The sequence below is a fragment of the Lutjanus erythropterus genome, chromosome 20, assembly GCF_056507025.1.
Source record: "Lutjanus erythropterus isolate fLutEry1 chromosome 20, fLutEry1.hap2, whole genome shotgun sequence".
Taxonomy (NCBI): Eukaryota; Metazoa; Chordata; class Actinopteri; order Lutjaniformes; family Lutjanidae; genus Lutjanus; species Lutjanus erythropterus.
This window is the reverse complement of record NC_139336.1, coordinates 6,296,100-6,310,647: the sequence shown is the minus strand read 5'-3', so window position 1 is coordinate 6,310,647 and position 14,548 is coordinate 6,296,100. Positions and strand designations below refer to the sequence as shown.

Sequence of the window (14,548 nt, the reverse complement as noted above, 5' to 3'; positions counted from 1 at the left end):
TAAGAGATATTTTAACCGCCTTGTTGATGTGGAGGATGGAAGCTGGATTGCTTGTATTTACTACTTGGACCAAGTCATACACAGATGAGGCTGCCAACTGTTTTCCTGCTTGCCTTCATTCTCTCGCAGTGAAGCCTGCAAGGTGGCCTCATATTTCTAAAATAAAAAAATATGATATATGAAATATTTATAAAAAATAAAAATGGTTTACATGATTGTATTGCTACTATGATGGAGGTCTTGCACATGACTTGAGAGTCATATCAGTTTTCAAACTCTCGAATTAACCCACAAGTTTGTCTTGCCTCTATCAGCATTAGAGACAAGTTAGTGTCCCTTCCTTCTTGAAACCTACTGGATATATTTATCTTACTGTTGCCAGTGTAAAGCATGTTAGCTAAAAAGCAGTGAAAACGCTCTGTGCAGATATTCTGCAGGCCACTGTTGTCAATCAGAATTTGAATGACATATAGTCTTGATATTTTCAACAGTGTCTCATACGTCCATAGAGACCATCTGATACTGTGAAACTTCCTGAGCGTCATAAAGGAGATTCCATTCTCTTCACACAACTTCTTCAGCACAGCAGGGTTTTTTGATCCATGTATTTGCAAATAAAACTACAGTTTGACAGTGGAAAGATTAAACGTCACAGAAAGGAATGAAAATTAGCTGATTTTGCACCGAATGAGCACTGTAAAAAGGAAAAAATTAAACAAAACACAAAATTTCTAGGCAATTTAATTCAATCTAATTTTTAATTTTGAGTCCAATTTAAACTTTTAATTTTTGAAAAAGTTTTACCAACTAATGGGGTTTTGATGAGATAATTTACTTTTCATCTTTAGATAAACTTGAATGTTTGAGTTTTAGAAACCCACAAAAATTTGTTTAAAAAACTGTTGAGTAAATTCATTCATTAAAGTGAATCCAGGGTTGGGAGGGTTTCTTTAAAAATGTATTCCAATACAGTTGCTAATTACCTGTCAAAAAATGTTGTCAGTAAGCTAATCTAAGTACTACAATATTAGAGTAATGTAACTTGATTACTTACCGTTACTTTAGGATTACCTTACAATAAAATATGATGAAATCGTTTAGCCTAATATAAGGTTTTAGGTTCGTTGTTAGGCTTATTTCCATCTATTTCTTCCTTAGTTGCACAGATATTTATTGTCTGATTGATTGATTTAATGACAAAAAATTGGTAAAAGTTCTACCCAGCGAAGCATTTTTGTGTATCATTCTTTATTTTATTTTAAATGTATTTTAAAATTGGAATCCTGCCAATAATCCCCCATTTTTACTAAACGAATCCATAATCTGATTACATTTTTAATCTGATACCATAATGGAATACAGTTACCTTTTTTGTATCCAGATTGCAAAATCCTGTTACATGTAATCTGTTACTCCCCTAGCCTGAGTGAACGATGGTTAATAATTTTAGATTTTCAGTTATAGCCATTCAATTTTCAAGCACCACAATAATGACAAATCAGGTTCACAGCTCACTGTGATCAATTTGACATATCTAAAGAAGAAAAGTACATTAACTCAAAGAAAAAAAAATACATGTCAGCAAAACTTTCTTGTGTTTTTTTCTTTTTTCAAACATAAGATTTTAAGTTTGATAAAAAAAAAAAAAAAATCAAAAATCTAGGGGAGGCAGTTTTATCTTTTTCTTTTTTTACACAAGTGCACAAGGAAATCACCTACCCCAGCCAGTTGCCACAATGTGTGCACACATTTTAAATTATTTCTGAATTTTAAAGGTTGCTTCAACTAAATCCAAAAGATATGTAGGATATAATAGTTCAATGCAGTTTTTGCAGGATATGAGTAGTGAAGGTAACTTTGTTTTGAGGTAAATCCTGATGCTACATTCAAGATTCAGAGAGAAGATGTAACCTTATTGTTTACAAAATGCTGGAAGTTGTGATGTATCTAGAGGCGTATCTGGAGCCAGTGCTTGGTTTGTCCATTTTGGGCTGTAGAAACATGGCGGTGTATCTTTGTAGACTAGATTCCTATAAATCTTACACACTGGACCTTTAAATTCTGATTTAACACGAGGAACTGATTGGACAGTCTTTGTGTTTCCTAATTAGACTGGAGAAACATCACACATGAATCCACTGTCATGTCTCCATGGCAACAGGTTGTGGTGGTAAAACTTTGATCCTGGCTTGACACCAGCACGTGCATTTTCACATGTAAATTCACTCAAGCGTATGCCTACATCACACACAGCACACAAACACACACGAACAGCACAGATCAACACTTCTACACTTTATGTCAGCCGTAGCCACTATACACTTCCTAGAAGTGTGTGTGTGTACGTGTGTTCAGGAGTTGACAGAGCATTTGCTTTGGCATCTCACATGTCTGCAGAGGCGCATGGTATCCATGACGACTAAGATGCAGCCAGTAAGATTTGATTGAAAGATTAAGTGGAGCCCAGTGAGTAGGTATGGTTTTAAAATTAAAAATATTAGAGGTTTGTGAAAGAAGGCAGTCTGACAGGCTGTATATTAGACTCTTCTTTAAAAATGTGTCACTTATATATAGTTTCATTTTTATAAAAGCCAGCAGCAGGATGGTGTATGTGGGACTGAGTCAAAATAAACTATCAAAGACCTTTTATGAAGACCACAGCTACAGTGCATTATGGGGGCATTCATAGTGAATCATAATGCTTTCTGATGCACTGTATCAACAGTCATAAAACTGTTGTTATAGATATGATGTATAATCAATTCTAAGTTTATGGATCTTATGGATGCTCTGGACAAGTAATAAGTCAGGAAGTTTGGTGAGTGGATAGTGGCAGAACACACAACTCGATGTTGGCATCCCATAGTGACACTAAAGCATGGAAATTTTTTTTTTTTACCTTTTCATTCATACTATGAAATAGTTTTTTAATTAAACCTTAAAGGTGCAATATGTAGGAAATGGCCACCTGATGAATTCCAATAGGGAGAAGTATGTCACCAAAGAATTCATTAACTGCTGCAAACTGCAGCTGCTGTTAGCTAGTTAGCTCAATTAGCTGTGCAGCTGGAGCAGCGTTGGTGTTTACACCACTTGCACAGGCGCTTTAGATTTACAGGGAGGAGGAGATTTTCAGGCCTGGGGTAGGGGTGGATATCTAGTGTTGTTAACTTCAGTAGACATCTTTGACATAACATCAAAACTGTTATATCTTCTCATTCCTGTGATAATTTTATTCATTTTTTGTATTTTAAACTAAAATTCTAACTTATTGTATCTTTAAGGATCTACTCTTACAGTAGACACATTTTACTTGTGGTTCTCCGCATTTTATTACATAATAATCACTTATGATGCAGCACAGATTATTTAAAATGCATGAAAATACATTCTACTTTATTTACCAAAGAAACATTACGATGAAGCATGCATTACTATGGTGCACCAATACTTAACTTTACTTAACACATACACTATAATACTACAGTTGATTAAGTTTAGGTGAGTGTAGGTAGTCATATTGTAAGCACCATCAATTTACCTTAACTAATAAATCAGTTCATTCATTCATAAGATACTTTAACTTATAATTCATTACAAGTCACATGTAGAGTGTTTTATCGCTGCTGACACTGCTGTTTATGAGTTTAGTCATAAAGCATAATGAATCTGTTATACTACACTATTAATGCCACCAAAATGTACTGTACTGTGTATGGGGTCCTCATAAATGGGTGCGTGTCTGTTCAATGAAGGAAGATGTCACCCTGTGTGGCTCACTGATGTGTTTTAATGGTTTTAGACAACAGTGGAGCTTCATGGCACAAAGGATACACACTAGATACACCAAATTGTGTAAATGCTACTTTTTCTTTATGCCAAGTTCTTGGTGGTATATTGTAATTCTAATTTTCCTTAGCTCTGTTATATTGCACTTCTAGGGTATAATCTGTGGTTCTGTTATTCTGTATTCCAGGTATTTTATAGCTTTACTGTGATTCTGTTTCTCTACATTTTAATTTTAATACTTTATTACAAGGATACCCAACTTGCTTTGCCCAGGGGTCACTTTTGCAAAATAACAGGTCAGGAGCCAATTAATAATATTTAAAATAAAAATAAATAAAAATAAAAATACATAAATAAATAAATAAACGCCAAAAGGCTCACTCACCCACTTTTCTTTGAAATTCTTTATTTTGAAATTATCTGATATATTAGCTTAACCTATTCTTTCATTATCTAAATTAACTTGGTACAAGAATTGACACAAGGCCTATACAACAGATGATAAGTTCAGATATTTTACTGCATTGAAATAGCTGCAACAGCATTTAAGATGTAAATGATTTTATAATTTACATCATGCAGTCACTCAAATGTTGAAATGTTTCATAAATATAGGCTGCTCCTACCAGGGACAGAATGAATAGCTTTAAGCTCCTTTAGTGTATGTAGACTAATATATAACTTACCACAGTCTGTGGACATTATTGAGCATTTATTCATTACTATAAACAAACAAAAAATATCTCTGGTGAATCGGTTTATTTTTATTGTAAATTAGACAATGTGGACCAGACTCAGCCTGCAGGCCGTAGGTTGAGTATCATTGTTGTATAGATTTTAAAAATATATAAAAATAAAGGTAAGGACTGTGGAGGACGTGTACAGTGAGAGCAGTCTTAGTCAGTCACCTACTGATGTGTAGAATCATAATTATAGTTGTTTGCCTTTGGCATGAAAATTGCTGAGTCAAAATGACTCGAGTCAAAACATGCCTGGTTTGCTCATCAGTGTGCTTTACAAAATATAACCTGTCAAAATGGGTACAAGTTTATGTTCTGTTACAGAGTTCAAGCTAATATCAAGCAGTGACAGGAAATTAAGCTGTTTCCTAGCAACCTGTTTCCAGCAAACGGGATTTCCATTTGGATTATGGTGCACAAAATTGATTTATTTAAAATTAATATTATTATTGTTGTTGTCCTACTTTGTTGTTGTGTACAGTCGCTGCATCCCTTTCACAGCCAGGTTGCATTTAAATCACTCAGTCTGGTGACCACTTTTATGTTTCATGGCTGTATGAAAAAGTACTAAATACTAAAACTAATTAAATAATAATAATATTACAAAAAAACTTTAAAGGCCTTTGATATTTTCAAAATGCTTACTGGATCCATACATGACACATCAGCATGCTTGACTGTCTGATTCACAATATTGATTTCCTTTTTGATAACTCAGCTGCTTTGATTTGGAGAAAATATGAAGCACATCACAAGAATGATTTGTGTTTCCACCTGTTGAACATTTAGGCCAAAATGAATGAATGAACGAAAACCATAGGCACTAGGACCCTGTTGGCTCACATCTTTTCAGGTTTCATGCCAAATGTGTAGCCTCCATACACACACAGGATGCTGCCTTCAGGTGATGCAGGAATTACCAGTATTACATGTTGATCGTGTGCTTGCTTCTAATTTTGGTGAAGTGTGATTTTTTTTTTCCCAGTAATGAATAAATTGTTTAGTTCACCTATTAAAACGTTCCATTGCGTACACTTACAAAGTTAAAAATATTTTTGTGAATGTAAGGTTTATTTATTTATTTTAGTTTTTAAAAAAGGTACTAAACAAAAGTAAGGGTATTCATATGACACTTGGTGATATCAGGCTGGTGTGCACCTTTCCATATTCCAGTCCATAGGCTAAAAGATAGAACATACAGTTCAACAAACAGGCAGAGAAAAAGTAGAGCCTGGAGTACAAAAGTACTAAACGACATCCAGGCATAATGTTTTAAAAGCTTTTCTGTTTGCACTGTAACAAATAGCAACTATAAAAGTAGCCTGATTTCACTGACTGAAGCAGGAAGAAGAATGCTTGATCATAATTCGGATTAAATTAATCAGAAAAAAAACTATGTATATTAGACGTGGTAATAAACTTTTTAGAAGCTACACAGCAAGAACACAGGTTAGCTTAGCATGAAGGCTGGCTGGTGGGAAACAGCTCTATCCAAAGGTAACAATGATAATAAAAATGTACCTACAACCACTTTTAAAGCTCACAGACCATTTTCTAAGCAGCCATATTGATATGAAATAGTAGGGCAAACTATGATACTAATTAAGGTCCAGTTTGATTTTGTGGCAGAGCCTTTCCAGTGAAACAACATGTACAAAAACAGCAGCCTGACTCTGTTTGACCTGAGTGGATCAACTGTGGTCACCCTACTGTATGTTCCAGTGACTGGCAAAAAAGGTCTTTAAAAAAATGACACATAATTTAACAGTAACTTCCTGGAGCCTTGTCTTCACCCTAGAACATTAGTTCCCAACTTGGGGTCCGGGCCACCCCCCTAGGGTGGCGCTAAAAATTACAGTGCGTCCCCAAGGCGCTGTCTGCACTGAGGTCATCAAAATTTGAAACACTAAAATTATATTATGATATTTTACAATTTTTCATATTTAAAACAAACAAACTTAATTTACACAAGTCACTTGGTGTTTTCAAGTCATAATATTGAGCTGAGACACATTCTGTTCACGTTCAGACGCTGCGGCTGAGCGCAGCAGATGGCACGCTCTTCAAAAAAGGTCTCACTCACTTGGCGTGAGGCTTTAGAAGTGTTCTTTGGGAGATTTTGGTGTCTTTCTTCAGCGAGGGGTGCTTTTTTTTTACCCCTCAGCCAACTTCTGAAGGTAGATCCATCATATTCTAGTTCACCCAGACGTGTTTTGGATAAAGTATGAATCCAGTGTTCCTGCAAGTTTTGGGCTTTCACATGGAATTTTGCCTGAGATTCCAAATGTCACAGCAAACCTCAGTCCAGCATATTTTATCCCTTCAGCACAGTGCACAATTTGCATCTTCACTCTTTAACATTTTATTATCAAAACACAGCTGGTGACAGACATCGACCTGTGTGTCTCATTCAGATAGTAGAACCACAAGTTACTGTATGAAATGCAACAATGATCAAAGGTGTTTGAATTCATGGTGTTTTGTGCACACACACTACTCAGCATTAAGATTAAATCTTAAGAATTCTATGTATATTATATTTTCCTTTCCTGTCAAACTCCAACTAAATTTATTAGTCTATGGCAGTTTCACAGCTGCATTTTTTTTTCCCTGCTTTGCCTCAAGAATTGGGGGGTCATTGCAACCCAACTTTGACTGAATGGCGCCTGTGTACATTTATGACCATTAGCCTGTCTTTTATTTGAAGAAAAATAAAAAAAAAACCCGACTTCCTCTGACAGCATAAGTCCTCAGAAGTGCAGGCGCCTGTTTGCGAACATCTGAGAAATCCGAGCTTTAGAGGAGTCCCTGAATGCGGCGGGAGCGTCAATCCTCCACCCCTCGAGGAAGCCGAGCGACATCCATCAGACTGGTTGGACTCTCAGAGGTACGCCGGAGCACTTCCCCCTCAGCCCGCACCCTCAGCAAACACTCCGCCGGACCACCGCCACTCCGCAGCTCCGGGCAGGTTCGGTGCTCTCTGCGCGGATCTTTCCTCTCCACCAGGACTGTGGGAGAGATGCGACGTCTCGGAGGAGGAGGAGGAGACGAACTGGCCAGGCAGCAGCAGCAGCAGCAACAGCAGCAGACACCTGAGAGGAGGATCTGAGTTTGTTTCTGTAACGTCAAAGGAAGGTAAGAGGCAAAGAGAAACGGAGGAAATGTTCAGGTTCTGGTGCAGGTGGCTGGTTGGTGGTTGTTTCTCGCTGCGTTTCCGCGTTTCTTGTCGTTTCCAGCATCAGTAGCAGGCAGGCGGTATGAGTCATAGCCCCGGCGCAGGGCTGCTGGAGGATCTGAGGAGCAAAGTGTCTGCAGCCTCCAAAGCCACAGTCCTCTATCTGCCGCTGCACACGCAAAGCGCTGCACCTCTGCGCTGGTTAGGCAAATAACTGCGTACTGTGTGTGTGTGCATGTGTGTGTGCGTGTGTGTGGACGTGATCTGTCATGCATTTTACTCCCCAGTGTTTGGAGATGGAGTCTGTGTGGGCGTGCAGGCGTGCACGCACGTGTGTGTGTGTGTGCACCTGGTTGAAGTGTATATGATCCTGACATCCAGCAGGGCCTGTAAGAAATTAGGTGTCACTTGTCAAGTGGACGCTCCTCTTGTCTACTTTTTTGCCTGGAACTGTTTCCATTGGTTTCTGTAAATTTTAACACTGTTGCAGTTACAGTTATATTTTTGAACAGTGGTTTTCAAACTGAGGTCTGGGGACCAGCAGAGGTCCCTGAGTGGATTGTAGGGGGTCCACTGTGGGGCTGGGCAATACAAAGATATAGTGACACTGAGATATGAGAGTAGATATCGTTTTAGATTTTCTATATTGTTATATCCTGATATGGTATAAAATTTGTCTTTTCCTGGTTTTAAAGGCAGCATTGCACTAAAGTGATGTAATTTTCAGAACTTACACAATGGCGGACATATATTTGATTTAGTCTATATCCCATATCCCTACTTTATTCCCACTTTCTTTACTGTAGGATACATCAAAACATCATATTTTACAAGATCATCACTATTTGAAAATTTCTGGTATGTTATTATACAGAATAACTAAATTATTTGTCGTATTGTTTGACCCTAGTCCCCAGCAAAAGGAGGAATTAGAGATGCACCCATTACAATTTTCTCAGAACTGTAATTGACATAATACACAAATATTTCTGTAATTTTTCTTTAATGTAAAATTAAATGTAATTTTCATAATAAAATACTGACTAGTAAATAACTGTTGCAGTGTCTTCAGAAGTACTCCATGTTATAGCCAGGGTTTATTATATTATTGTATTTAGATTATGTACCGGAGGGGAGCACGATCTCGCAAGATCTCGTGGGGAACGTGATTTCACATGATCTCGTTGAAGCAGATGTAACTTCTATCACATTTTTTTGAAGCTGGAACTAGGTTTGGTTGTGATGTCTTTCAAACTGGTATGATGATGTTGATAGTGAAGCATCATTGGTAGGGCGATGACATCGCTGGTATGTTTTGGTCCCTCTCTCTGTAGTCCAGTGTGTCCTGTGCATCGCCACATTCTTCCCTGCTTGACAAGCAACTGTTTTTATACATTTGCTGTACTTCTCAACTGCTGCTGGATTAGCTCGGCATTTTAACCCCATTTACAATAGCTAATAGCTAACAGAAGGCTAACGCCATGTCACCTGCTGCTGAGTCATGTGGAGAGTGTTTCAGTACAGCCTGACAGGGCAAGTAGTATATTTTGATAATTGATTAATCGTTACAGTAATTTCTCATGCAAAAATGCAGACTTTTCAACCACTCAAATATAGAGATTTCATGCATCTCTGAGTTTATTATCATATTAAACTGTATACCTTTGGGTTTCAGACTGACAAAATGAGACATTTAAAGACATCACCTTGGCTTTTGAAGTACTGACACTGGATATTGTAACCCCAGATTAAACATGACAGTTGACTTTAGTCTTTGCTCTTATTTAACAGCCACTAATAAAACAGTTTGTATGGATGAGAGCAACCCATCTGGGCACTTTGCTCCTGCATCTTGCCCCCACCCCGTTTTGGGTGAAAACAATCACTCTGATTTGACTGGTGCTCAATACAAATTGAGTTTTGTCTGTTTTTGACAGTTTAAACACCTAAAATAAGAAAACTAACTGGGCAAGTGACATTAAACATAAATGGTGAACCCTGTGAGGGATGAAAACACTATTTTCTGCCAAAGTTAGGGACTTAGACTCACAGTTTTTTTGGTGGACCTGAAACATGGCTTGGTGACGTGCCGGAGCCATGGTCCCCTGACACTATATAAACACCATGAACAACGCCGCTCTCCCTAACGGTCATTTATAAATGTACCTTGAGTGACTCTCTCAGTCCAAATCAGCCCAGCAGTTCACATCAGCTCACTTCAGTTCCACCAAACTGGCACAGAGGGAAAAAAAAACATCCTGTCACCGTCATCTGGCTCCGATGACTCAAACATGTCTGGACGCTAGACAGAGCATCCATGTACACTTCGACACTACTATGGCTCTAAATAATACAATACCCAGGAACCTTTGCATCTGAATAAGTCTTTAAAAATACCATGAACCGTTCGGCCAGGTGTTTCCCTATATGAGAAATATTATTTGAGATATGCCCTCATGAGCAGCTCCCCCGCCACTGTGACAGTAATGAGTGTCTCTCTCTGTCCCATAGGCAGACTCGGGGTATTTGTTGACTCATAAATCAGTTTGTAAACAAAGACGGGAGAAACAGAGGTAATTAGTGGAAGCTGCCTTTATTGGTTTGGTAATACACTCGCTGTCCCCTGAGCTGCTGGCAGCTTTATTGTTTCACGTCTCCGGTATCAATCCAAGTTGATTCCTCGCTGATGGATTCATAATGGAAATTACAGCTTACATTTGGCTCGTGGGTTTGTTATCTCTGCTTGTATTATTATTATTATTATACACTGACAGCCTCATTCAGCTTCCTCAAAATCGCAATTCATTTGTTAGGATTTCATAAAAAGATGAATTAATCAGCAAAAAACGAGAGAGTTGTGGCTGCAGGAGAGTGTTTTTTAGTTCCTGCTGCTCTCATGTCACTCTACAGCAGCTCTGCCTGATGTTGCATTCATGTGCAGCATGATTTATCGTAAAGACGACAACTGTCTACACTTCTGTGTTCATGGGCCTCATTACAGAAAAAAATCCAAACTGAAGTTTCCAAGATAGGAAAAAGTCTCTCTTCTTATTACCAAAGCTATTCCTAATGAGCTGCAACAATTAACAGAATAATCAGTTATTAAATTAATCGCCAGTATTTTAATAATTGATTAATCAGTTTCAGTAATTTTTAAAGAAAAAATAGTCAAAAACAAGACATTTGAGAAAATCATCTTAGTTTTTGGGAAACACTGATGACAATTTTTCACCATTTTCTGACTTTTTGTTGACCAACTAATTATCGATTCATTGAAAAAGTAATTGACAGATCAATCGATCATCTTATCTTAACTTAGGAAATCTTAACTAGAACAAGGGCTGCAACTAACAATCATTTTCATAGTTAATTGGTCATTATTTTGTCAACTAATCCATTAATATTAGTTTGCCTAGAAAATGTCAGAAGACAGTGAAAAATGTTGATCAGTGTTTCCCAAAGCCCAAGATGATGTCCTCAAATGTCTTGTTTTTCCTACAACCTCAAACTATTCTGTTTAAGAGTAGAGAAACCAGAAAATATCCACATATAAAATGAGAATTTTGACGTTTTTCTTTGAAAAAAATGACTCAAACTAGAGCTGTAAACTTGATTCTTCAATCGACACCCGTCCTGTCGTATCTGTATCTGTGTTGGGAGTGAACACGAGGCTGCCTGTTTCCTTGACAATGGCCGTCTCACCTCATCTGTCACTGGATAGCTCGCAAAAGAAATGATGGGCATTCAGTTTTAGCTTTGATGATTTAGAGACAATAACCTTGTCATGGAGGAGAGGAAACCCCACCTTTTTGGGAAGTTTTCCTTCCAGCATAAAGATTTGAATAAAATCTATCAAATTCAAAATTGTCTAGGCGGTCGATCTGTAACTCAGTCATTAACAGGGGTATAAGAAAATATTGAATATTGTGATATTCTGTTCTGTGATACTGTAGTGATTCTCAAAACACTGTATCTGGATATTTTGATGCCTGCAAAGATTCAGGGCAGTGGTTCATTAACTCAAATGTTATGCATATAATGGTGTGTTCTTTGTACTCTGACAGTTTTCCTAAAATTAGATTAAAAATAGCAATATACCACCTTGCATACAGTATTACAATATATTGTAATAAACTGAATCGTAACCTCTATCGTGATATGTATTGTAGCTCTAGTCATTAATAGGTTAAAAATAAGGGAAGGGAGGTTGGGAAAACTCACGGGGTGTGATTAGCCTTTCAGTCATAATATTTAGGAGCTCCTGTTGTTCCCTATCTTCCTTGTCATTGCTATACAAACCTAATAACAGTGGTGCTGACATTTCTGACAGATAGGTTGAATTAAGGACAGGGTCTGTGCCATCCTAACTGAGGATTCCTAACTTAGGAAAACTTTCAGTCAGGATGCTACTGTAATAGCTCAGTTTCTATCCTAAGATAAGGTAGGATGTTTTCCTAAATGCAGTTAGAAAACACCCACCCATCCGTTGTCCATGACCGCTTATCCTGATGGGTTGCGGTGGTGCTGGAGTCTATCCCAGCTGACACTGGGAGGCAGGGTACACCTGGACAAGTCACCAGGTCATCACAGGGCTCAGTTAGAAAACAGTTTTTTTAATACCAAAAAATCCTAAATATCGAAGTGAGATATGACAGGGTCTCACAGTCAGACTGAGGCCCCTGCTCCCCAAACATTTTGTCTCTTTTAAATCCAAGTGATCTGGGTCTTTGTCTCAGGTTGCACGTCTATGAAGTCTTAAGCAGCTTAACTAAACCAACCTTAACAGTGATGATTTACTGTAATAATTTATAGAAAACTACAGAGTATTTAGAGAGGGGTTTTAGAGTACAAGTCTGTTTGTGCATTACAGAAATAAAAGGCCCTACTGCTCACAACAGCTGATGCTGAGAGGAGCCTACAGGCCTACAGGCTCTGCAGGAAGACGCTCTGTGGACTGACGTGTGCTGTGATATATTTAATTGAAACTACAGGCTGCTGCTCAATTAGCATTTTCATTTGCTTACACTGCTGTGGAAAACCGCTGCATGAATAACCAGGGTAGTCAGTTTCCATACAGACACCACAGAAAAATCTAAAATTACAGTGAAAGTAATTGATGTCCACAGGATCGAGATCTGGATCAATACATGTTAATACTTGTTGGCAAAAATCCAGATGTCACCTGCTGGAATTGAAAAATACCCCACTGTGCTCTGATGTTGCTTTGAAGTGAGCGAGTGACTGACGGAGCCACAAAATACAAAAAAGTTTCAGTGAATTTCAGTGAGTAGGGTTGTAGATCAACTATCCAGTATCATATGATATTAAATTTTGTAATTAAATAGCCTGCAGAGCTACAGCTGCTGCTGTGTAACACGCTGTCATTCAGCTGCACAGTACACACCCACTGAGCCTGAGGACGAGTGGGAGGAACTCAGTCTATAGCCAGAATATTTTCACATCTAACTTTGTGAATTAAGGATTTATTTCGACCAAACCACAGTTGTTGGTTGTCTGAAAAGTGGAAAGACTGATCAGGATAGTTTCGAAGATTTTTGAATTAAGTGTGGTTTAGAGCTGCAACAGTTAAACAATGAATTGGTAATGAATTGATTATTAATTAATGGCCAGCTATTTTGATAATCAATTAATCAGTTTGAGTCATTTTTTAAGAAAACAGTTAACATTCACTGCTTTCAGCTTCTTAATTGTGAAAACATTTTTTTTTTCTTTTTTTAATCATCTGTGACAGTAAAATGTTTATCTTTGGGCTGTGGACAAAACAAGACATTTGAGGACGTCATTTTGGACTTTGGGAAACTGATCAACATTTTTCAGTATTTTTCTGACATTTTAAGGATCAGAAAACTTATTGATCAATTGAGAAAATGATTGACAGATGAATTAATGAAATTATGAAAATAATCATTAGAGGAAAGACTTGAAAAATAGGTCTGAACAGATGTACATCTGTGTGCTCCATGTTTGGACCTATTTTTCAAGTAAACAAGATTGTGACAGGATTAATGAGTAGATTAATTTTTAATTACAAAAGTTAAAATTCTCTGATTTCAGCTTCTTAAAATGGGAATATTTTCTGGGTCCTTCACTGCTCTCTGACAGAGGGCTGCACTATTAAATGCAATATTATTGAAATCACAGTATGGCCAAGTGCAATGTCCAAATCACAGAAACCTGCAATCATTTGATTAAGGAAAAATGTGACAAATGAAGTACTGTGGTGCTGCAGAGATGGCTGAAAAATCTTGTCCTGATGTAAGAAAAAAAGTTGCTTGCAGACAAATTATGACAAAAATATTCCTGTAATTATTTCTCAGACAAAAAACACAACATGTATGAGGTAGGGTGTAGCTGCAAAACACAAACTGCAATATATATATATATATATATATATATATATATATATGTATATATATATATATATATATATATATATATATATGTATATATATGTATATATTATATATATATATTATTCAAGGTGTGCCCAAATCCACTTTTGCCGTCTTGAGGCAGGGGTGCAGAGGTATCCTGCCCTGTCCTGACTTTTGCACCACCAGCGCACGGCGGGATACACCTATCAGATGTGCCCAAGCGCCCTCATTAATTTTACCGGCGAGTTTAGGCCGAACATGCAATAAGCCGACCAGAAAGTCGGCTCTCATCACCTTTAAGAAGCAGGTACTCCAGGAGCACAAGCGATGGCAACATTATGGCGGATTTACCAGGAGGAAACAAAGAGAAAAGATTTACAAAGCGAGGAGACAGATCTCCTGGTTCGAAGAGTGAAAGCACGAGAGCGCGCAATTTATCATCCTCATCT

At 37.6% G+C, this 14,548-nt stretch overlaps 1 protein-coding gene across 1 annotated transcript in view; it reads left to right on the top strand.

The window, feature by feature from the left end:
- Positions 1–7,301: 7,301 nt before the first annotated feature.
- rab27b (RAB27B, member RAS oncogene family) overlaps positions 7,302–14,548 on the top strand; it is a 78,385-nt gene continuing 71,138 nt past the window's right edge. Inside the window, exon 1 of the mRNA XM_084746331.1 lies at positions 7,302–7,664. The gene's annotated coding sequence lies outside the window, so the exon portion shown is untranslated. The remainder of the gene's footprint in view (positions 7,665–14,548) is intronic.